Source organism: Crinia signifera, chromosome 8, assembly GCF_055691185.1.
Source record: "Crinia signifera chromosome 8, ASM5569118v1, whole genome shotgun sequence".
NCBI lineage: Eukaryota > Metazoa > Chordata > Amphibia > Anura > Myobatrachidae > Crinia > Crinia signifera.
In genome coordinates, this window is record NC_139224.1 from 163914147 (window position 1) to 163937705 (window position 23559).

Below are 23559 nucleotides of genomic sequence, written 5' to 3' on the forward strand. Positions count from 1 at the left end.
TCACTCTCTCCTGTCAATGCTTCCTAAAAGGGAGGAAAATGAGAGCAGTCAGCAGGGACTCTGAAGAAGCTACAGGAAACCACATTGATTGCAACAAATTACTGTTCTTGCAAAGAAACTCCTTAGTGGCCCCCTGGTAGAATCTGAAGAATCCGGGAGATAATGAGTACAATGCAGTGCTGCAGGAGATTTATGGCTAAATCGGGAGTCTCCTGCAAGAGGGTTGGCAACTATGACAATACCACAAAGCAAAATTAACAGCCACCTTTGTCCTCCCAGCACAAGCTATGTATGCCGTCAATTTCTGATGGTTCCCACTTGTGCACATCTTGCAAAAGCTGTGTTGTGTGCTTCTGCGCTGACTCCATAGAGGCTCCATAGACTCCGTAGAGGGTTCATACACTATCCCAAGATGGCCATCAAGATCAATGAGCATGTGCAGGGGACATCTTGTTTCTTCACTGTATTAGAGTATCACAGCTCCAGAGAGACCTGGGATTACTTGCATCTACAAAGATTTGAGTGTTCCTGTACCATTTTCCAGTGCCCACATACACTCGCTGACAACCACCTCACTAACATACCACTCCTAAACAGCCATGTGTAATTGTGTCACCATTGTCCACCATGTTCTGCTTTTCCAGAAACAATCTGACCCAGTAGTCAATCAAAACATAAATCTGTATACTGACATATGTGCACACCGCTTTGATGGTGACATCAGCCTCACATGATGTCACTATGGAGCGTTTAAGCTCTGGTTTACCACTGTTTTAGCCCATAGATGTTCTTTAATGGTTTTTCGGTCCCCCCGATCATGCAGCAATGTGCTGTAATTCAGCATTACCCTGCGGAGTGTTTATATCCTGTAACCAGGGGAGGCTTCAGAGGTGGGGCTGCAGCAGTTTAAAATTTGAATAGGGGAACCCCAGCAACTGCCACCAACTGCCATTCCAAACGGACTCACTGGCAGTTGGTGTGTCTCCCCTATTTGAATTTTGAACTGTGCCGCAAAAACTGGTATAATATCTATCTACCTGGCCAATCAGGAAGGAGAGAGATCTAATTGCATCTATGGGAGATGTACTATATGTGGTATCTCGCTGCAACCATGGTAACACACATTGTACTTTTCAAGACAGGTTCCTTAGGACCTGACGTGTTATATGACCAATTGAAAGTCCATAATGATCTCAGAATTGTTTTAGGTGTATCTCAGGGTTGCCGACCCTCCCGGAATTCCTGGGAGTCTCCCAAAAATCGGGTCCCCCTCCCGGCCCCCCGGAAGGGTGGGCAACCCTCCCGGAATCTGGGGGACCCCCCCCCCCCCCGAATCGCGGCATGTAAATGCCGCAATCCGCGGGTCTCAGAGGAGGGGGCGGAGCTAAAATGACACAATCGTGTCATTTTAGCCCCACCCCCTCCATGGAGATCAGTCATTTGTACTATTTCCCGTAATGGGGGCGGAGCTTAATGTTGTCACAGTCAAGCCCCGCCCCCGATCGGGTAAGGAGAGGAGCATTTAAAAGTCGGCAACCCTGGTGTATCTTCATAAAATAAAAATGCTAGCATGTTATATGCTGCCCTGCTGTGATTTGGTCTCCTTTCGCTTTCTCTGTAGGGATTGCGTGAACGCGCAGGGAATATCCTGTGATTACAGGGCACAGTGCCCAGATTACACTCAGAACTTTCACTTTTATTTTTCAGACATTTGGACAAATGTCAAACTTTGGTGAAACAGAAAGTAGGACTCTCATCATCTCTCGGATCATGATAGGCCTGAAGAACAAGTGCGCGCAGATCCTCAAAGAGTAGAGTGTGGGCATATTCTGAGCATGCACAGTCTACACTCTCACAAGAGGTCCCCTCTCTTTTAAATATAAAGCTATGGATAGGGGAAGGCTGGGGCATTGGAGGGGATGGTTGGGAGATGGTGAGTCCTTATGCAACATATATGGGACCTAGTGTGTCACTAAGGCCTTGTGCACTTAACAAAACAAAGAAGGGTCAGGAGGGGGAGGTCCTACTCTCCAGTAGGGATGGCCATTGACCATTGATGATTTGAAATTATCAATGGTTTATGGCTGATGTTGAATACTTTTGCCATCAATGTGGGAGAACCAGATAGTTTCCCTGCATCGATTGGCACAGGAGCGCCCCAAGGTACCAAAACACAGAGCATAGCTCCACCCTCCAAAAACCCTGAAGCCTCACCCCCACCTTCTGATTGGCCCATGGGCCATTCAGTCAAAGATAATAGGTGACCATCGATAGCTAAAACTATCCTTCACATAGTTTATGACTATTGATGGCTGGTTGCAGTATCGCCATTGAAGGTGACTGCACTGATGGCCATCCCTACTCTCCAGGAGTCTTGCAGCAGTTGCTGAATTTCATGAGACTCCCAGACCCTAGCAACTGTAATGGCTACACCCCCTAGTGACCGAACCTGGGTAGTTTCCGCACCCTCTGTAGTGGCTGCATCTCCTGTGGTGGTGTTTCCTCTGTAGTGGCCATACCCCATGTACTGTCTTCACCCCCTGAACTGGCCACACCCCTTATATTGTCAGCAAGCCCTGTAGTGGATGCATCCCTTGTTGTAGTGGCCTCACCCATGTAATGGCTACACTTTCTGTAATGGCTGCACTTCCAGTAGTGGCTGCTCTTCCTGTAGTGGCCACACCCCTGTAATGGCCGCTCTTCCTGTAGTGGCTGCACCCCTGTAGTGGCCGCTCTTCCTGTAGTGGCCGCCCCCCTGTAATGGCTGCACTTCCTGTAACAGCTGCACTTCCTGTAGTGGCCACTCTTCCTGTAGTGGCTGCTCATCCTGTAGTGGCCACACCCCTGTAATGGCTGCACTTCCTGTAGTGGCTGCACCCCTGTAATGGCTGCACTTCCTGTAATGGCTGCACTTCCTGTAGTGGCCACACCCCTGTAACGGCTGCTTTTCCTGTAGTGGCCGATCTTCTTGTAGTGGCCGCACCCTGTGTAGTTTCGCCTCTGCACCCTGTCATATTGACTATAAATATCCATATTAAGTGCCTGACCCTATGTGATTACTGGGTTTTACGATGGACAATAAATAAAAATAAATATTCTTTGCTTTGTAACAGCAGGTGTGTTATTTTTAGTATGTGCTGTTTAGATGGAGGGATACAAGTGTGCAGGGTTTTATATATACACTTTGCAATTATCTGATGCAATCACTGGTTATTACAATGATCCTAATTGTTATCCTTTATCCTAGTTTACACATTTGCTGCGTATTCAGTTCTGTATCAGCCACCTCACGCAATCCGTTATCTACGTCTATTTATATCAGGAGAAGTATTGCTACATAGAGAACAAGCATCAAAATAAATGTAACTTCCTATCTAGCTGCTGACATTGCGCAATATATCTGATACCAGAGAAATGATGGGACTCTTCAAGGGAAAGGTGAACTTTGAGTATGACAATTATAAATGATAGACTCCAGTCTTGGGCCCCCCTTTCTCTCTGGGCTAGGGATGGTCATCCACCATCCACCATCGATGATTTGAAATCATCAATAGTTAATGGCTGATGTTAAATACTTTTGCCATCGATGTGGGAGAACCATACGGTTTCCCTACATCGATGGCACTGCATAACCAATGTTTTTTTTTTTTTTTACCCAAGATGCCTCACCCCACAGGCCATTCAGTCAAAGATAATGGAAGACCATCTATAACTAAACCTATCGATGGTTATCCATCACATAGTTTGTGACTATCGATGGCTGATTGCAGTATTGCCATTGATGGCAACCATCCATGGCAACTGCACCGATGGCCATCCCTCATCTGGGCCCATCTTTCTATGTGGTACCCCTCAGTTACTCCCATGAATTTCATACAGCATACCAGTACAGTGATCTGGATTTATTTGCAAATAAATCTTTAACATGTAATAAGTCCCAAACATAACTGTGTACTGTCACATGTTAAGTCATATAGTCATAAGAGAAACAACTAACAATTCAAAGAGCATCAGATACTACAATAACAAATACACATATACTGCAACCAAAACTCATTGCAATATTGTAATTGATTCAAACAATTGATTGAACAATGGAACAGCGCCCCCTAGGCCGCAGCTCGTGTAATGTTACTTATTACAGAACAGCTGCAACTTTACTTTCTGATTTATAAGAGAGCGAGCGTCGACTAGACGCGAGAGACAATAAACTATGAGGATGGGCTCCATTACCAATTGTAATCCCATATGCAGTGGGGAACAGTAGGGATAGTGGGAAGGTAACAAGGGGGGAGGGCAGGAGAAGAAATAGGTAAAGTGACCCCTCCCCAGGGCGTATCACCATACTTAAGGAAGGCCAGGTATAGGGGGAGGGTCATTAGGAGCAGAATACCAGTGAAGCACCAGAGAAGAGAAAAGAAAGCCATGGACCGTCCAAAGAGATCCAAGGAAACCCCAGTGCGGTACCGGGGACCAGTACAGCAGCAGAAAGGAATAAAGAAGGCACCTGCAGGAGGTCGGAGATCTGTGACCAGAGGACCAGAACCAGCAATGGAGGAGGCCGGCCGAGTGAGGGAGGAAGGACACATCCAGCGACAGGAGGACAGCTTAATACAGCGGGGTGAGCCAGCGATGATCGGGACCCTAACCCAGGATCCGGTAATCAGCCACCCAGGGCCGCACTCACAGCCAGAGCGCAGACCGCCCCCCTCTTTCCGACGCCCAGTAGCAGCATCCAGGACAGCGGCTTCACCGCATCCAACGCGCCCGTCGGTCCCCGGCTCCCGCCTACCTCCTCACAGCCGCAGCCCGGACACCGCCGCCAATACACGGCGCTAGGCACTCACGCCGAGGCAGCAACGCCCGGTCACAGACAGCTCTCGCCAGCGCCGCCTCTCTCAAGGGCAGCGCCGCCCAGCCAACCCCAACACCAGGCGCTTCACCTCCGCGACGGGGCAGCATCACCCGCCCACATCCACCCGCCGGCACCGGAACCCTTGTGCGGGTCAGCGCCGCCCAGCCAAAGCCAGTTCTCGGTGCTCAACCCCAGCGACGGGTCAGCACCACCTGCCCGCGACACACAATCCCCCAACCTCTCCCCCTCATGGGAGCCCACACCCGCTAGTATCCCCACCACGCAGGCCCCCCAAAATGGCACCCAGCCGCCCCCCATACAATTTCAATACCTCAGCCAGGGCGTGCACGCAGCATCAGGTCAGAAGGGAGGGGGTGGGGGAAGGAGCCAGAACTTTCCCATTACTCCAGAGCCCGCCCCTCCCCCCAGCAGAGAACCCCTGCCGAGTAGCTTAATTAACCAAGTGCAGCAAGGGTCGCTGCAGACATCTGCTGCCCCCAGCAATTACGCTCAGTTAGGCACCCCACCACCTAATGCACAGCAGAGGTCACTGCAGCCAGATTCTGCCCAGTTCAGGCAGCCCACAGCCAAATCAGACCACCCATCCAGAGCACAGCACCATGGCGGGGCCCATGCATAGCGCCCCAGTGCAAGCAGCCCCCGCAGCACCCAGCCAATATGCCGCTTATGGTCCCCCACCCCAACCTACCCACATACCTCAGCACGCACCTACAGTAGGGCACTTGCCAAACACTGCCACACACGAATGGCCAAGGCCGGGTCCGCAGGCACAACCTGGGCACATGGCATCCGGCCATAACCAATATATGCAGCCCACACCAGCAACACAAACGCATGAACTCCAAGAAGCTCACAGTCACAGCGCTGCAAGTGGCTGGCCCCAGCATGCACCATCTCAATTCGCGCAAAGGTACACACCATATCCAAGTCCTGCTATAACATCCTACACACAGCAGGGGCCAATGCACTTTACCCAGCACGTGCCCCAGCAGTACCCTTTTCCTGCCAACCAGGGGGCATATACATCAATGACAAACCATCACGAACCACGAGCCAGCTACCTCCATCAGCCCCACAGTGCGTACCCGGGACAATGGCATTATCCTCAACCATGGCAACCTTACCAGGCGAGGCAACCCCCACCGCTACAGCAGTGGACACAGCAGGCAACTGTACCCAGGGAAAACCCACATCAGAGGGATATAACAACCGAAAATGGCCCACCACAGGGTCTGCCAAGCAATACAACGGAGAACAATAATATACTAACGAGCACGAACCAGACAACGGCGGGCAAACAGGGGGCAGCGACTACAAGCATGCCCCCGGCAGACGGACAAGAAGGTTCGGGAGCAATAGTGCAGCAAAGGGAGGAGGAGCCACAAGCGAGCAATCAGGACGGCAATGCAAGCGGGACAGACGAGAGCAGTGGTGAGTCAAACATAGGGTCTGCGGACTCGGACTCCGACGCAGGGGACAGTGATAGCGATGCGGACAAAGCTAACCCGGGCCAGGCAAAACTTATTAGAATGCTTAGGCAGTTTAAGAAAGGGGAAAAGGGCAACCAGAAGAAGAGCTAGAAGAGAAAGAGCAAGGAGCTGGAGAAAGAGGAATCACTGACATGCGCATCCACAACTATTGACAGGGGTGTGCGTAGTGCGGTGGAAAAGGATATAAAGACTGGGAAATACGTGGATATCTTTGCCATGACGAAAGAAGCTAGGAAAGCAAGCGGGCGGGCAGCTAGCAAAGGCCCAGGGGCGGAGGCAGAATATAGAACATACAACAAATGGTTAAGCGGGATGTATAAATTTGCAGCATGTTACCTTAAGACCAGGCCTGGAGAAAGCATGAATGTGTTAAAATACATGAACATGATACACGACATGGTGGAGAACAGTAAAGCAAACATCTGGCGGGAGTATGATGAAGCTTTTCGTAGGAAACACAGCGGGCGGAAAGTGCTAACGTTAGGGGCAAAGGATGTGGAAATATGGCTGGACTAGGTGATTCATCGCGCCCTAACGGGCGCTCTTCACCCCTTAATTTGTGAACATTTGTATATGAGAAAGATGGTTAGAATTGTATGACAGATGCCTGTATTGCAACTTGAGTTATAGGTGAAATGTGTTAAATAGAGAGCATATGATGTGGAAGGGGGTGTGTATTGTATTGTTTAATTAAAAAGCGGTTACAGAGTAAGATGTACATTGATAGTGTGGATGGTACAGTGACATTTGTGGGTGTGGGGGGGGGAGCTGTGTGTGCATGTTGTTTAGGTGTGTGTGTGTGCAATAGTATAGTAGGGTGTTTTTGAGTCAGCGGCTCCCCACTGTCGGAGGTCACAACACAGGAAAACAGGAGGCTGGGTAGTGATAGGGGTGTGTGGCCATAAGGGGGACTAAAGAGGAGGGTGGGAGATACTGTGCAGCTTCTGCCAGTGGGTGAGGGTCCAGTGTGGCAGTACAGGAGTACAGGATGGTGGCCCTGAGTCAGTGTCTCCTCCTACTGGGTGGGAGTTAGTGTCCATGAGAGCAGGAGGCTGGGCTATGAGGCATGATAGGGGCATGTGGGCAAAACAGCATCAGCGACTCCCCAGTGATGGAAGTTACGGTTCAGGAGAGCAGGAAGCTGGGTAGTGATAGGGGTGTGTGAGTATACGGGGGACTAAAGAGGGGCTTAGGGGTGCTGTGAATTGTGGGAGGGGCGCGGGGGTGCCGTAAATCAAGGGAGGGAGGGGGCGCAGGTGTCCGCGAATCGCAGGAGAGGGCGGGGGTCTGCAAAGCGTGGGAGGGGGTGTGAATTGCGGGAGGGGGGGGGGTTGCGAATTGCGGGAGGCGGGGTGTGCGGGGGGTGACGTGAATCGTGGGAAGGGGCGTGATTTGTGGGAGGGGGGGTGCGCGGGGGGTCCGTGAATTGCGGGAGAGAGGGGCACGGGGCGCGATGAATCACCTAGTTGGTTATATATTCTTGTAGAAGGATGGTAGGATGTTGCTGTCATTCAGAATGCATTTACATAAACAGTAATAGTAGCAGTAAAAGATCTGACTTAAAACACCTACAGTAAAACAGAACAGGTGTTATATATTCTACAAAGAATTGGTTGATGATGTGTAGGTTGACGTGCACATAGTTGTCACTGGAAAAAAATTGCTCCAAGAAAAAATCAACACAGAAAGGTCAACACATGTAAATGTTGACATAAGTGTGGCACTTCATTGGTGTTCATGTCAACACATGAGAATGAATATGAAAACATTCAAAAAAGAAAAATAAATCTTCAAAAACTCATGTCAACCTTTTTCATTGTCGACCATAGCCATCTCAGTGTTTTGCATGTGCCATTTAATCCTGGGGTTGCCGTGAATCGCGAGCGGGGGTGGGGGGGGGGAGGTGAGGGGTGTCCGCGAATCACGGGAGGAGGGGTCGTAGGTGGATGCCGTGAATTGCGGGAGGGGGGGTCGCGGGGGGGTGTGGGTGCCGCGAATCGTGGGAGGGGGGACGCGGGGGGTTGCAGTGAATCGTGGGAGGGTGAGTCGCGGGGGCGGGGGGTTTGCCGCAATGACAGGAGGGGGGGTCAGGGGGGGAATCGCGGTAGGGGGGGTCGCGGGGGTTGAGGGTACCGCGAACCGCGGGAGGGGGGGGCCGGGGGGTTGGCGCAAATCGTGGGAGGGGGGGTCGCGGGGTGTCACGGGGTGGGGCCGCAAATCGCGGGAGTCGCCGTGAATTGCGGGGGGTGTGCTGCGAATCATGGGAGGGGGGTCGCCGGGGGGTGCCGCGAATCGCCACAAGAAAAAATCAACATAGAAAGGTCAACACATGTAAATGTTGATATAAGTGTGGCACTTCATTGGTGTCCATGTCGACACATGAGAATGAATATGAAAACATTCAAAAAGTGAAAAATAAATCTTCAAAAACTCATGTCAACCTTTTTCATTGTCGACCATAGCCATGTCAGTGTTTTACATGTGCCATTTAATCGTGGGGTTGCCGTGAATGGGGGGGGGGGGGGAGGTGCATACCTCCCAACATGACCCTCTCCAGGAGGGATACATTGCTCTGTTTCTGGACTTTCTTCTTAATTTATGGATTACCATCACCTGTGCTTAAACACCTTTCTTATCAATTACCCTGTTTAAAACAGGTGATGACAATCATATATTAAGATGGAAGTCCACAAACAGAGCATTCTGTCCCTCCTGGAGAGGGTCATGTTGGGAGGTATGGAGGTGTGGGGCGCTCACCTGGTGTGTCTGGTGAGTAGCTGTGTCTTTGCTGTGTAACATGGAGAGGCAGAGGGTGTCTGGCACTGTGGGCTAACTGGGCTGGTTCTCTGTCATGTGAGTCAGTCATGTGAGTCAGTCATGTGAGTCAGAGGCTCCACCCAGCGTTACAGCTTCAGACCGTATACCCTCTCAGCCACACCATAATCTCCTGCCTATTTCAGTTTTATTCTTCTAATTCTAATCTTCTACTCTGTGTAACAGTACATGGAAATAAATTCAAAAACATATATGGTTGATGCAGGTATCTAGTGATATGACAATGGTCTAGTACAATTAATAATGCACATATAATTGATTGTGCGCACACCTATGAATGTGACCACTAATTCGACCAAAAGTACATGACTCCGTTTGTTTATTTCAGGTACCAAGGGGAGGGGGAGAAGGGGGGGTTTAATTTGTTAGGGGTAAAATGGTGGGAGCATCAGACGATCAGAGGTTTATAAGCTGTAGCGCTCTTGCTGGAGTCGGGAGGGACAGGGGATTTGTGCAGTGCAGTTGGTACCCTTTCTGTGGCTTTGGAGTCAGTAGATCCTATATGAAAGCGTATTACAACACTTAATAACAGTTTGTGGTCATTCAGTCTTGAAACAAGAAAACCACATAGCTATGGTAATTGGAGTTTGGCAGAACTTGACAGCGCCATGGAGAGGGAGGGAGTGGGCCGGGGATCACTGCACAGAACAGGAAGCATCGGGGCATGGAAGTGTAGTGACTGCGTTCTGCCTGGAATGGGTGTAATAGCTGGGCATCAGGAGCCCGATCAGAGGGTGGCGCTTCTCTATCTAAGCAGGCAAAGATGGCTCTGCGGACTTATGCCCCTTTCCCACTGCAGCCTTAAAACGGTATTTTGCCGATTTTTGAGGGCAAAAAACCGTTTAAGGCTGCAGTGGGAAAGCGCCAGAGTTGAAATACCGTTTAAAGTTAAACTGTATTTCAACCCGTTTTCAGAGCAGGGTTTTGCACGGTAATCTACCGTTTAAGATGCAATGGGAATGCATCTTTAAACGGTAGAGATGATTTTTTTCAGCAATCATCTCCGTGTGTGTACGCTGCCGGGCTGAAAGATTAACCACTTTCAGCCCGGCGGTACGCCCCGCTGCCACCCCCCGCCCCCCCCTCCCCTCTCCTGTCATACTCACTTGTCCACGGCGCGCTGCCCCGCTGTGTCCGGCTGGCTGCTGCTGCGGCTGGATGCCGTTAGCGACGCTGGCCGGGTCCAGCCACATGCCCCGCCTCCCTCCGTCCTGCTCCACACGGAGCAGCACTGGCCACCAATGTCTGATTTTGTAAGCCAGTAATATATAGATTGCTGGCACATGCCAGCAATCTATATATTTCTGGATCCACTGGGCACCAATGAAAATCCTAAGCCAGTAATATATAGATTGCTGGCACATGCCAGCAATCTATATATTTCTGGATCCACTGGGCACCAATGAAAATCCTAAGCCAGTAATATATAGATTGCTGGCACATGCCAGCAATCTATATATTTCTGGATCCACTGGGCACCAATGAGAATCCTAAGCCAGTAATATATAGATTGCTGGCACATGCCAGCAATCTATATATTTCTGGAACCACTGGGCACCAATGAAAATCCTAAGCCAGTAATATATAGATTGCTGGCACATGCCAGCAATCTATATATTTCTGGATCCACTGGGCACCAATGAAAATCCTAAGCCAGTAATATATAGATTGCTGGCACATGCCAGCAATCTATATATTTCTGGATCCACTGGGCACCAATGAGAATCCTAAGCCAGTAATATATAGATTGCTGGCACATGCCAGCAATCTATATATTTCTGGAACCACTGGGCACCAATGAGAATCATAAGCCAGAAATATATAGATTGCTGGCACATGCCAGCAATCTATTTAGCACCACTGGGCACCAATGATGCTATGGGAATGCATCCTTACTGTTAACAGGCAACAATTCCACTGATTGGTTGTTGCCTGTGTAGTGTCATTTGTGCTGTAAAAACGTTTTGAAGAGCTAAAACGTTTTACCTGCAATGGGAATGGTACTTAAATGGCATTTGAAACTGTAATCTGCTGCAGTGGGAATGCTAAATACCATTTAAGATTACCTGTAAACTTAAACGGGTCTGCAGTGGGAAAGCAGCATTACACATATTTGTAACTGCTGTTATGCTGCTTTCAGACCGCATAACTGGCTTTGACCCTGTATTTGGAAACGTTTCCAAAAACGGGTCTGCCAGATAAAACCCCTTTCACACCGCAGCACTTAAACGGTATATTACCGTTTAAGTGCCGATTTTTTGACACTGGCAGACCCGTTTTTGGAAACTTTCCAAATACAGGGTCAAAGCCAGTGCAGCCTTCAGCCCTCCCCTCCGTGCAGCTCCCCCCCCTCGCGTGTCGACCGAGAGCATGTCGACGCCCCCCGCGCATGTCGACGCCCCCCGCGCATGTCGACGCCCCCCGCGCGTGTCGACGCGCCCCCCCACCCCGCGTGTCGGCGCCCCCCCCCCCCCCCCCCCCGTGTCGACTTACCCCGTGCCGGTACCTCCGTTGTGGACTGCAGCTCAGTATGCTCGGAAAGCACTTATGAAAAAAGTGTCTTCCAGAAAATGGCTGCCCCATAGGAAACCCTGTTTAAAAAAACTGTCTTCCGTATGGGGGGCAGCCATTTTCTGAAAGACACTTTTTTCATAAGTGCTTTCCGAGCATACTGAGCTGCAGTGCCGGGAACCACAACGGAGATACCGGCACGGGGTAAGTCGACACGGGGGGGGCGCCGACACGCGCGGGGGGGGTCGACACGCGGGGGCGTCGACACGCGCGCGGGGGGTGTCGACACGCGCGGGGGGGCTCCAGTGCTGTGAATACTTAATGAGCGCTCATTAAGTATTCACTGTGCTGAATTTAGGACCCAGCTCATTGGCTGGGTCCTAAATACCGTTTCTGAGCCGATTTTTGCGCTAAAATACCGGTTCAGAAACGGGTAGGACCCTGCATTTTAACCGGTTAGAAAAAACTGCATTTTCTAACCGGTTAAGTGGGACTGGACCTTTCAGACCGCACACATTACCGTTTTAAAACGGTAAAAAAACGGCAATTTACCGTTTTAAAAGTGCGGTCTGAAAGGGGCATTAGTGAACATGGACCAATTAAAGGGAGATGTTTATATTCAGTTTCTCATATTAAGCCTTGTACTAAGCCTAAGCTCCCAACTGTCATTTTTCAAACACAGCCTGTAACATGGAAGTTAGGCGGTGATTGATTGGTACTTTAGCTACCTCCTCTCTCTCCAAAGCCTCTTGATGCTTTGGCTGAGGGACATTGTATAAAAAGTGTCCCCCGGATATGGCATTACCCAGATTGCAGTTGGAGTCCAGTGCTGGTTATAAAAATACAGAGGACCCTACTCTCTTTGTCCCCCATATTTTTATAACCAGGACCATCCCAAGAGCCTGTTGCTGGTTTCTGAAATACAGGGGGACCACAATAATTTGTTCCCCTGTATATCTGGAATCAGGACTGGTGCAAAGACCCCAGGCTGGTTATACTTGCGGGGTGGGACCCCAAAACATATTTAAAAAAAAAATAATCCTTACACAGGGAAGCATAGTGCAGATCTGACTGATCCGTGCTAAGTTCCAGTCATCCTTCTATGGCTACTGGGAATCTGCAGTCAACTACCAATTACTTCACCGCCAGCAAATATGGATCCTGAGAACTGGGCAGCTTGGTAAATGTACCGAGTTCTCAGGCCAAATATACGGCCGTTCAAGGCGGAAGCGGATCGGCCATAGTAAATTTCCCCCTTAGGGCCGGTATGAGGAGAATAAACATTTTGAAAAATAATTAGCATTAGCTCCTATATTGCTGTGACAGTTTTTCACCAGAAATCCCACTGGGTATGTCCTGTACATGTTCCGTCAATGCTTCATACTATATATCCCAGCCAAGAATGTCTGATAGAGAATTCTAGCTATGAACGCAGGAGTGGTGTCAAAAAAACACATATTTCACCCGCGACTGAAATTCCAACAAGTCTTCAACAGAGAGAGAGAAGGGAAGGCGGCTTCCTGTAATACTTCCTGTGATTCACAGACAAACAGCCAGATCCCAGCGGCAGGTATTCCGTATTATGGGCATAATTCAGGCCTGTCTGCTATGATATGATCGCAGCTGCTTCAATGCTACATGCAGACCTGGCATACAAAGGCAGCGACACTGAGGGGGAGATGCATCAAACCTTGGAGGGAGAATACAAACCAATCAGCGTTGAACGGGCATTTCATAAACTGTGCTACATAACTGACAGAAAAAGGCAACTGCTCTATTGCCCCGGCGAGCCTCTGATGGCGAGTAATACAGCGAACAGTGCCGATAGCTCGCCATTAGAGTATTCATCGGCGTTCCCTTCACTCACCTTTTCCACCTCGCTGGTTCTTTTAAGTGAGATGGAAACAGCGAGTGCAGCCGTCAAAACGGCAGGGCTCACCACAAAATGCTGCGGGCTCACCGCAGTTGCTGCAAACCTCACCGTCCTGGGGAATCCTCGCCATCCTCTGACTCCCCGGGAGCTGTCAGTGCGCTCTTATCTCTCCCCCCCTCATTTAACTTACCGCCAGACTCGGTCCGCACTCAGTGGGTCCTGAAGCACATGCTTATTCAGTGCAGGACACCAACAGCCAATTAATATCAGAGCTTGTGTACCGGCAGCCGCTCTGATTGGTTAACGGGACACAAGCTCTGATTGGCTCAAAAGCAGGTGAAGCATTTTTATTGGGCTCCGGCATCCTCCATTGAAGAAGCCTGTGCTTTGGGACCTGCTGAGTGAGGACCGAGCACAGTGTAGGGATGGCCATCGTTGCAATTGCCATCGATGGTTGCCATCGATGGCAATTCTGCAATTGGCCATCGATAGTGCTTAACTATGCAATGGATGACCATCGATATTTTTACATATCGATGGTCATCCATTGTGTTTGGGGAGGGTATTGGAAAAGATTCCAACAAAACGATATTGCGCTTGGTGTGTTTTAGCAGCCTTGTAGTGTTGGATGATTGCGGAGGTATTTTGCTGTGAAGCAAGAAAATACTGGGCGCTTGTAGGGAGGGGAAGGTGGGGAAAAGGGTAGGTGAAGGAGTTACTGGGTTGAGATTTAAGAGACTAGGGTTTTTGGAAATAGAGGAAAGAAGTAGGAATAAGCAAAATGACAATAAGAGTGAAAAGATAAAAAATAACAATAAAAATAAAAATAAAAAGATGAAAATAAAAATATTAATAAATAAAATAAAATAAAAAATATATGCGCTAATGTTTACACTCTCTTGAGTGAATGTTTTGTGAGAGGCAGCAGTCCAGAGCATATCGCTAACTAAGCTAGTCTAACCCTTGCATCTGACCTGATTAACAGGGGAAGGCAGCGGCGTATCTCCGATCTGTGGCTTCCGTGTGCGGCGGGCGGCTTCCGGTGACGTCACCCTCGTTTAGACTTGCGGCGTGTACCTGGGGGTGAGCGGTGCGGCACCCCTTTAGTAGCTGTCCTGCTCCTCTCTTTCAACCAACGCGTTTCACATCCTTCACCTACCCTTTTCCCCACCTTCCCCTCCCTACAAGCGCCCAGTATTTTCTTGCTTCACAGCAAAATACCTCCGCAATCATCCATTGTGTTTGATTGATTGGCCTGTGAGCCAATCAAAACACGGGGGCGGGGCTTTGCGGTGTTGGGGGGCGGAGCTATTCTCGGTGTACCGGCACTTTGGGGAAAAAAGCAAAACATCGTTTTGCTATTCCATCTGGTTCTCCCCCATCGATGGCATAAGTATTCGACATCGGCCATGAACCATCGATGATTTCAAATCATCGATGGTCTAGCACAGTGCAGGCAGCATACAGCGGAGGGTTGCTGTGGGCAAAATAAGCTGCCTGGGCCCTTCCAGAGGCCTTTAGCCTGGCCCCGTCACCATCCACCTGCATCTCCACTCCGGGTAAGATGCAGATAGGTGCTGCTTGGTCTATACTTTATCTCTCTCTACTTTATCTCTCTCAATGCTTTTATAAATCTCTCCCTAGCGGTGAAAAGAAAAGAGTTCCAAAAACATATACGTAACCAAAGCTGCTTTCACCTAAAGGAGCGTAATATCATTTACAGCAGCCGCCATCTTGAATCGCAATAGATCAGAAGGTCTTTTTTGCGCTCTGAAATTACCCCTTGCATCTGCAGGGGGAAAGAAGACATTTCTTAAGGGCAAAAATTTACTAAAGCTTCTAAGAATGACAAGAAGTGATGTTGCCCATAGCAACCAATCATATTCTGTCTATCCTGTTTTAGGACGCAATAGAGAAATGATAGACAGAATCTGATTGGTTGCTTTGGGCAATATCAACTCTTTTCATTTTTAGAAGCTTCATACTGTTTTCCACCAAAATCCCGGGTCCCACACCCGGGATATTGGTGGATCTCCTTCCCATGTCCTCGATTCCACTGCCCTGTTTTCCTGTTTTTTTTTTTATTGGATTGACCCCTTTTCCAGTGAAACGGGAAACCTGGGAAAGCAGTGGGGGTGGCACCTGCAGGAGGTCAGTGTCGGGGGGTTGCGGCAGAGGGTTGGTCCAGCGATAGATGGGCAATATGGTGGGGTGTCAGTGAAGGGTGGGCGGGCACCAGCAAGGGACGAGGGGGTCAGCGACGGGTGAGCACCAGCAGGGGGGGGAGGGGGGCAGGCTGTCTGCGGCGGGGGTCAAAAAACCCAGGTAAGAAACATTTCCACAGCTCGTTATCCCATTTTACCCTGCTCGAATCCCGGTTAAAAATCCTGGGTCACTATACCCAGGGTTTTTACCTTGTCACCATTTCCACTAACAAAAATCCTGGGCCAATGAAAAAAATCCTGGGTTGGTGTGCATTCATGTGAAAAAACACAGGATTTTTAAGTCAGTGGAAAAGCGGTATTAGTAATAACCCTTTCACACATTTGCGAATATCCCAGGTTTTTCGTATGTCTGAAAGGTTCTTCCCGGGATTTCACAACCCGGAACCTAAGCATCTGCAATCGACTTGGGTCATTAAAATCCCAGGATTGAACCCAGGAGTGAAATCCCGGGTAGTATGTCTGAAAGGGGTATGAATTTAGCCCTTTAGACTTCTGGCTTAGTGACCCTGGATGGACCATTAGTCAGCGACTGCACACACTGTCCTCTCATGTTACTGGTATATTGCGATGTAATTATCTGTGCAGAGAACTGGCTTTATTACCACAATGGCTTCTCCATCTGTCGCCCCGGCTGCACGGGCACAAAGACCTCCCTGTCCTCACTTAACAGCGGCGCACCTGTTTAAGGGCTTGTGAGACCCTATTGTACGCCCATCAAAGCGGGGGGAGCGCACACTTTCCTTTAACCTGCAGGTTTACTAAGATGTTTGTGGAACTTTCCTCCTCCAGCGGAACTCGTAGCAGACGTCTCGTGAATTTTCCCCGCAGATGGTGAATTTGTGTCTCTCACTGATTAGTTCCATTTTGTTATGTTTATAGGAGGTGTGAGCTGTGTCAGCGTAACGTGTCGGCACCCTGGAATAAAGGGCTCTCAGTGGCTTAGAACTGTGTAACAGACTGGATGTCTCGTATTGGGATAACATTGAGGCAATGACTGGACAGGTGCACAAATCCGACCCCCTTTAGGTAAGAATATTGGCCCTTATTCAGATCTGATCGCAGTACAAAGTTGTTCTCAAAATGGACAAAACCATGTGCACTGTAGTTGGGTCTACAGCAGGCATGTCCAACGTTGGCCCTCCAGATGTTGTGAAACTACACATCCCAGCATGCTTTGCCACAGTTTTGCTATTAGAGAATGCTAAAACTATTGCAAAGCATGCTGGGATGTGTAGTTTCAAAACATCTGGAGGGCCAACGTTGGACATGCCTGGTCTACAGCAAGTTGGTCGACAAGTGTTAGGTCGACACAGGGAATGGTCGACATGGGTCTAGGTCGACATGGGTTTAGGTCGACACAAGCAATAGGTCGACAGGGCCTAGATCGACAGTCAAAAGGTCGACATGGGTTTTTTTACAGTTTTTTTACCCCCCGGATGTCGACACAGTCGACATGGACACAGTTTCCAGTGCACTGCAACCCCTCGCATTCGCTGGCAATGCTTCGGGCACGGTGCCTCGCTGCAATCGTCACACTATTTTATTCTCCCACCACGCCCTAGTGGATGGTAGGGCATGAAATACCGCCTGTTGTCACATGTCGGGTCAAAAAGCAGTGAAAAACACCATGTCGACCTTTTGACTGTCGACCTAGACCCTGTTGACCTAATGCTTGTGTCAACCTAATGACCTGTCGACCTAGACCCAAGTCGACCTTGACCCATATCGACCTAGAACCATTTATAGTGTGATCCAGGTGCGCGATATTAGCAGCTAGGATCGGAATGGAGGCAATGATAAATGAGCTCCTACGACCAGTGGCAGATCCAGGGGGGCTGCAGCACAATTCAAAATTCCAATAGGGGAGCCACACCCACTGCCACCAACTGCTATTCCAAACTGACTCACTGACAGTTGGGATGGTATTCAATTGTTATATCGCACCTGATCTCCTGTATAAAGTGATGGGAGATCGTGGGGAGATATTTAATTGATCTATTTTTTTGCGCATATCGTACTCATTATGGTCAGTATTAGCCACGCATCAGTGCAATTCAGCTCACCACCCCTGGGGATAGCGAGCTGAAATGCTGGGGAAAAACAATTGAATACCGCCCATAGGGGAAATTTACTAATATGTGTATTCTACTTCACATGTGATGTTGCTATGAGCAACCAGCCAGAATCTACTTCTTATTTATTTAGCACCCTCTAGAACAGGGCTGGGCAATTGCGGCCCTCCAGATGTTGATGAACTACACATCCCAGGATGCTTTGTATTAGTTTTGCTATGTGGCCATGTTGAAACTGATGCAAGGCATGCTGGGATGTGTAGTTCATCTGGAGGGCCGCAATTGCCCAGCCCTGCTCTAGAAGATAGTAGACAGGATCTGATTGGTTGCCCATAGCAACATCACATCTTAGTAAATTTCCCCCATGGTGTTTCTCCCCTATTTCAGTTTTGAACTGTGCTGCATCCCCACCCCCCTGGATCCGCCACTGCCTATGACTGTTTGCGCATCTTTATGTGTCAGAGTTTTTAGGGGGTGCAAAGGATCCAGTAGCTTAAATATGACAGACACTATGGTCGCTCAGAGGTCTGATGTTGCGCTACATGTGCGACCTATAGTCCATCTGCAGCGTCTGCAACTGCGAGCGCACCTCTGAATCAGGCCCCCGGCTGTTATTTGCCCCAACCCCTTTTATTCTATAACATGAGCATTGCGAGTAATCACTGTTTACCTTCTCCCTCCCATAGGAACAGGCTTTGTTTAATAAAGGGGTTTTAAACCTGTATATATTTATCTAACTCAAAGTGATCCTTGAATGAACCTCAATTATCTCGAGTCTGTTGACATTTATGAGGCTGAAGAATCTCGGTGCAGCTGACTTGGCACAGGCCTCTCTGTAGTGCGTTGTCGCAGCTCGCTAGGCAGCAAATATACGCTGCCTAAAGAGCGGTTCTGAATCAGGCCCTTAGTTTGTACTAAAGTGTCTTTGTGTCGCACAATGATTCAGGTTCACTCGCAAAGCACATTTGGGCGGTTATTCTGGTTGACTCACTAAGCAGCAAAATTTTGCCGCTCAGCGAGCCGTCTAACGGCGCCCGCCAGGTGCGCGAATCTTCGCTGCCCGCCGCCGTCCGAACATCGCCGCCACATTACAAATGGATGAATCACCCCCAATAAGTTTCGCTGAGCAAATGTAGAATTTTATAGTCAAGACAAAACATCTATTAGAATCCATGGTCCTAGATTTATCAGCATCCTGTCACTTTTATGATGCTCAGGACATTGCGGGCCTGTTTCTTCTTTGTGAGTAAAGCAAAAAAGCAAGCAACCAGTGGCGTATCTATGGTGCCGCAGACCCCGTGGCGGCTTGGGGGAGCAAGTGCCGGCTTTCATTTACTAGTCCCTTTTGGACTAGAGTTTACAAGTTTGTTACAGTTATGATAGGAAATTCTTATTGAAAAACATGGTGCTTGGGTGGATGCGGATATTAGGGATCCTATCGGAGGTGATGTATCAAACATTGTTATTTGTGTTCCATCTGTTTTCACTTGATCTTGTTTCATCATTATGTTACTGATAGGAGACTTATTAATGTGTATAAATAATATATAGGGTTATTATATTCGCTTGGGAAATCCGATATCACCCTAGGAGTGATATTCCTCCTGCATCACTTCATCATCTATCTGATATCAGGAACCGTTATCAAAGTTAGACGATGATGGGGGTGTACATTACGCGGGGGATGGTTATGGTATTGCCTCATTGAATTTGTGATAGGTCATTTTAGATGAATGTTGATTGTTGTTATATAGCAGATTAGTTTCTTATAGATTATTTGGTCACATGATATTACTCTCCCTCTATCGGGGGCGTGCTGGGTCAATATCACCGTAAGACGCTACTGACCACGTGACGTCCATAGGTCAATGGGCCTAATTCAGAACCGATTCAGTACAAATTTGTTCTCAAAATGGGAAAAAAAACATGCTGCACTGCAGATGGGGCAGATGAGACATGTGCAGAGAGAGTTAGATTTGGGTGAGTTATTTTGTTTTTGTGCAGGGTAAATACTGGCGGCTTTATTTTTACAATGTAAGTTAGATTTCAGTTTGAATTCACTGCACCCAAATCTAACTCTCTCTGCACCTGTTACATCTGCCCCGCCTGCGGTGCAACATGGTTCTTCCCATTTTGAGAACAAATTTGTCCTGAGGTCAGGTCTGAATTGGGCCCAATAAGATTTCCTAGGGCTATCTCACACTATCCGATTTTCGACAGCAAAAAGCTGGACACATAGATCCTGATTCTGGTTCACTTGCAAAAGCAAATTCTCTTTCTAATGGACAAAACCATGTGCACTGCAGGTGGGGCAGATGTAACATGTGCAGAGAGAGTTAGATTTGGGTTTTATTTTGTTTCTGTGCAGATTGGGGGCGGGGCATAGCTACAATAGCACACCAAAAAAATGGTGTGTTTGAAAGTTCCCATAGCTCCCTGCACAACACTGACATTTTAGTAAGGGCCGGGCTTTTCAGTGTATATATACAGCTGCTACCCGGCAGCCAGGCCGTGACCGGGCCATGTGAAAGGCCCCCACAACTCTCACTTTATATTATAATCCCGGCATGGCTTTTTTGTTGTCCGGCGTTTTGCCTTCCAGGATAAATCGGATGGTGTGAAATAGCCCTTAGGTGCAAAATGTGTCTTCCGCCACAACAACCAATCAGCAAGAAGCTTCCTCTTCTTCTTCGTAATTGGTTGCAATGTTTAAATAAAACAATAGCACCTATATAAATGCAGTATTAGTAAATAAGCCCCTTCTATGTAGGTCAGTCTTTTCATTTATCTCCTCTCCTAGATCAAAGCAAGTCGTTACTGTTCCAGGAACGCAACTTCTACTTCAAAGGACAGAGGTTTGGACAGCTTTGTGATCTGGTAACAGGGAGTGGACACTTTGGTTCACCTACCAACCTTTATGTGTGTGGTAGAGATTGCAAACAATGTCTACTAGGTCAACAGACATTAGGACCACAGCAAAAGGTCGGCAAGCACAAGGTTGACACTGTCAAATGTCGACACAAGCAAAGGGTGGACATGGAACATGAAAAGGTCGACATACGTTTTTCACATTTTTTGGTAACACGATAAAGTTAAAATATAACATGTCAACCTTTTTCTTGTGTCGATCTTTTGTTACTGTCAACCTAGTCAACCTTTTGGTGTCGATCAATTGACTGTGTGCTGTGCTGTCTATCTGTATAGGGGAATACATACGGATGACTGGCGGTCAGAATACCGACACCGGCATCCCAAAGGAGGTCATCTGAACAGGTAAGTATACCTTGCCCCCCAATCCTCCCCCTGCAGCCTGACCCTAACCCCCATACCCTGCCACAAACACCGATCTCCCCCGCCATGCAGCCTGACCCTATCCCTCCCCCAATGCAGGCTGACCCTGACCGCCGGTACCCTCCCCCTGCCCTCCCCTCAACCCTAACTCTCCCCCCTGAAGCTGTACCCTGCCACAAAAAATTAACTCCTTCGCCCTGTAGCCTTACCTGAACCCTCCCCCATAGCCTAACCCTAACTCCCTGCACGTGACCCTAACCTACCCTACCCTATACATACGGCACCCCAACATTCGGGATTCTGCCGCTGGAGTCCTGTTCGATTCCCAGTTGTTGGAATATCGGTGTCGGTATAGTGAACACCACCACCCTGCCCGCTGGAGGGGGGAGGCCGTGCTGTCTATCTATGGAGGCAGGGTTGCCTACTTTTAGGCTGCCCTCACGGGGGGAGGACAGCCAGCTAGAGGAAGCAGGGGGTGGGGCCGGCGGGTGTGAGATGAAATGGGTGGGGCTGAAGGTGGAGCTAAACAACCAAGCCTTGAGTTGGCCGTGGTCATTGGGATTGCATCATTATGGTCACGACCGTGCTGTGCGCAGGCATTGCAGAGCGGAGGGCGGGGCCGTAATGTCAAGCTCCACGAGGGATCACGGGATTGAGGGGGAATTGCCCACCTTTCCGGGGGCCTGGAGGCGGACCCGATTTTCGGGAGCCTACCGGTCATTTCTGGAAGGTAGGCAAGGATGTTTGGGGGGAGGGGGTGCTTTGGTGTGAAAGATCATGTTGGCTGTGCTGTCTATCTATGGGGGGGGGGGGGGGGTGGGTGGTGTGCTGGGGGGGGGGGGGTAATTGGTTCTATAACTAATTATTTGAATGCCCCCTTTCAAAATCCTGCATTTGCCACTACATCTTACTGAATTTACCCCTCTACTGTCACTCATTGGTCAACAGTTGTCAGCAATCCCAAGACGTTAATGTCTGCCAATACTTGCTGGGAATTGCAGTTCCACGCACTAAACCAATAGGTTATCTGTTCACTATGCTGTCCCCTACATGGGGGTCCAGGAGAGCATCAGCGCTTTTCAGCACTTTGTGTTTGCAGGCCTAACTCAATCATTAGCGCCGACTAGGGGTTAAAGTGGGGTGGAAAGGAGTGGAACTGAGTTCCACCACCTGTAATGGTAGGGGGAACTCAGTTCCGCCTCCAGAACAGCCCTGCACAGTAATTACAACAGAAAAGTCCATCCCAGCGGCTTCCTTTTTCTGGAACGGTGTATGTGATGTTTGCCCGTCTCCGTTGCTGAAGTAAACAAGAGAGGAGAGGAAGCTGCTGGAAGGACATAGATAGATAAGTGTATAAAGGGCACTTACTGTGGGCATTTTGTGTAAGAGGTACTACTGCTGTGGGTATCATTTGTAAGCATCATTACTGTGTGGCATACATGTATAAGGAATACTACTGTGTAGTGTAACGTGAATAAGGGACACTGCTGTGTGTCATAACATGAATAAGGGGCACTACTTTATGGTGTACTATGAAACAGGGTCACTACATGTGGTGTAATGTGAATATGATTGTGCTACTGTATGGCATAATTTGAACTGGAGGCACTGTTGTGAGGCCACTGACCCTTTCCAGAGTATGGAAGGTAGGGCACAAATTTTGTAGTTTGCTAGGGGTTCTGAAAAGTCTGTCACTGGTACGGGTACCTCCTATTGGGTGGAGTGTGGGGGAGGGGGGTAGGCGGGCGGAGGCAGGGAAAATGAGTTCCACCACCTTTCCAGTTCCACTTTAAGCCATACTTGCCTACCTGACCATCTCCATGCGGGAGAAAATGCTCTGTTTCTGGACTTCCCTGGTAATGTATGATTGCCAGCACCTGTGGGGAGCTACTGTAGGTAAAGGTGTTTCACCACAGGTGCTGGCAATCATACATTACCAGGGAAGTCCAGGAGCAGAGCATTTTCTTCCGCATGGAGAGGGTCAGGTAGGCAAGTATGCTTTAAGCCCTGACGCAGTCTATACCAGTATGTACACCTCATGCCTCATAGTATAAGACAGACTATCGTGTCTCCTATATTCGGTGTTTGCATTGTCTACTAGTTCTAGGCTTGTCCTCTGAGTAATCCGGCCGTTTTCGTGCTGGACTTCCTGTTTCTGCTGTCAGGCCGTAGCGGCCAAGCAAAATACATCTCACGTTGCCATATCTGCTAAGTGTTCCCTTGTGAGCACAGCTGGGGAAACAAGAGGTTCCTTCGCTGAGCTCAAAGTGAACATTAGTGGGAGTTTCCTGATATGAGCGGAGATTTTGGCTGCGTCTCTAGCTATGTACTTAAAGTACCAGAGCAGTACTCGAGTCCCGGTGACTTAGGACAGCCGGTCAGGGTG

At 48.9% G+C, this 23559-nt stretch overlaps 1 long non-coding RNA gene across 1 annotated transcript; it reads left to right on the plus strand.

The window, feature by feature from the left end:
- The first annotated feature begins 15026 nt into the window (after window positions 1–15026).
- Window positions 15027–20954, plus strand: LOC146027181 (uncharacterized). The gene is made up of 3 exons (XR_014454711.1): window positions 15027–15144; window positions 16690–16836; window positions 20683–20954. It is a non-coding gene; the product is annotated as an uncharacterized LOC146027181 (long non-coding RNA).
- Window positions 20955–23559: the final 2605 nt, after the last annotated feature.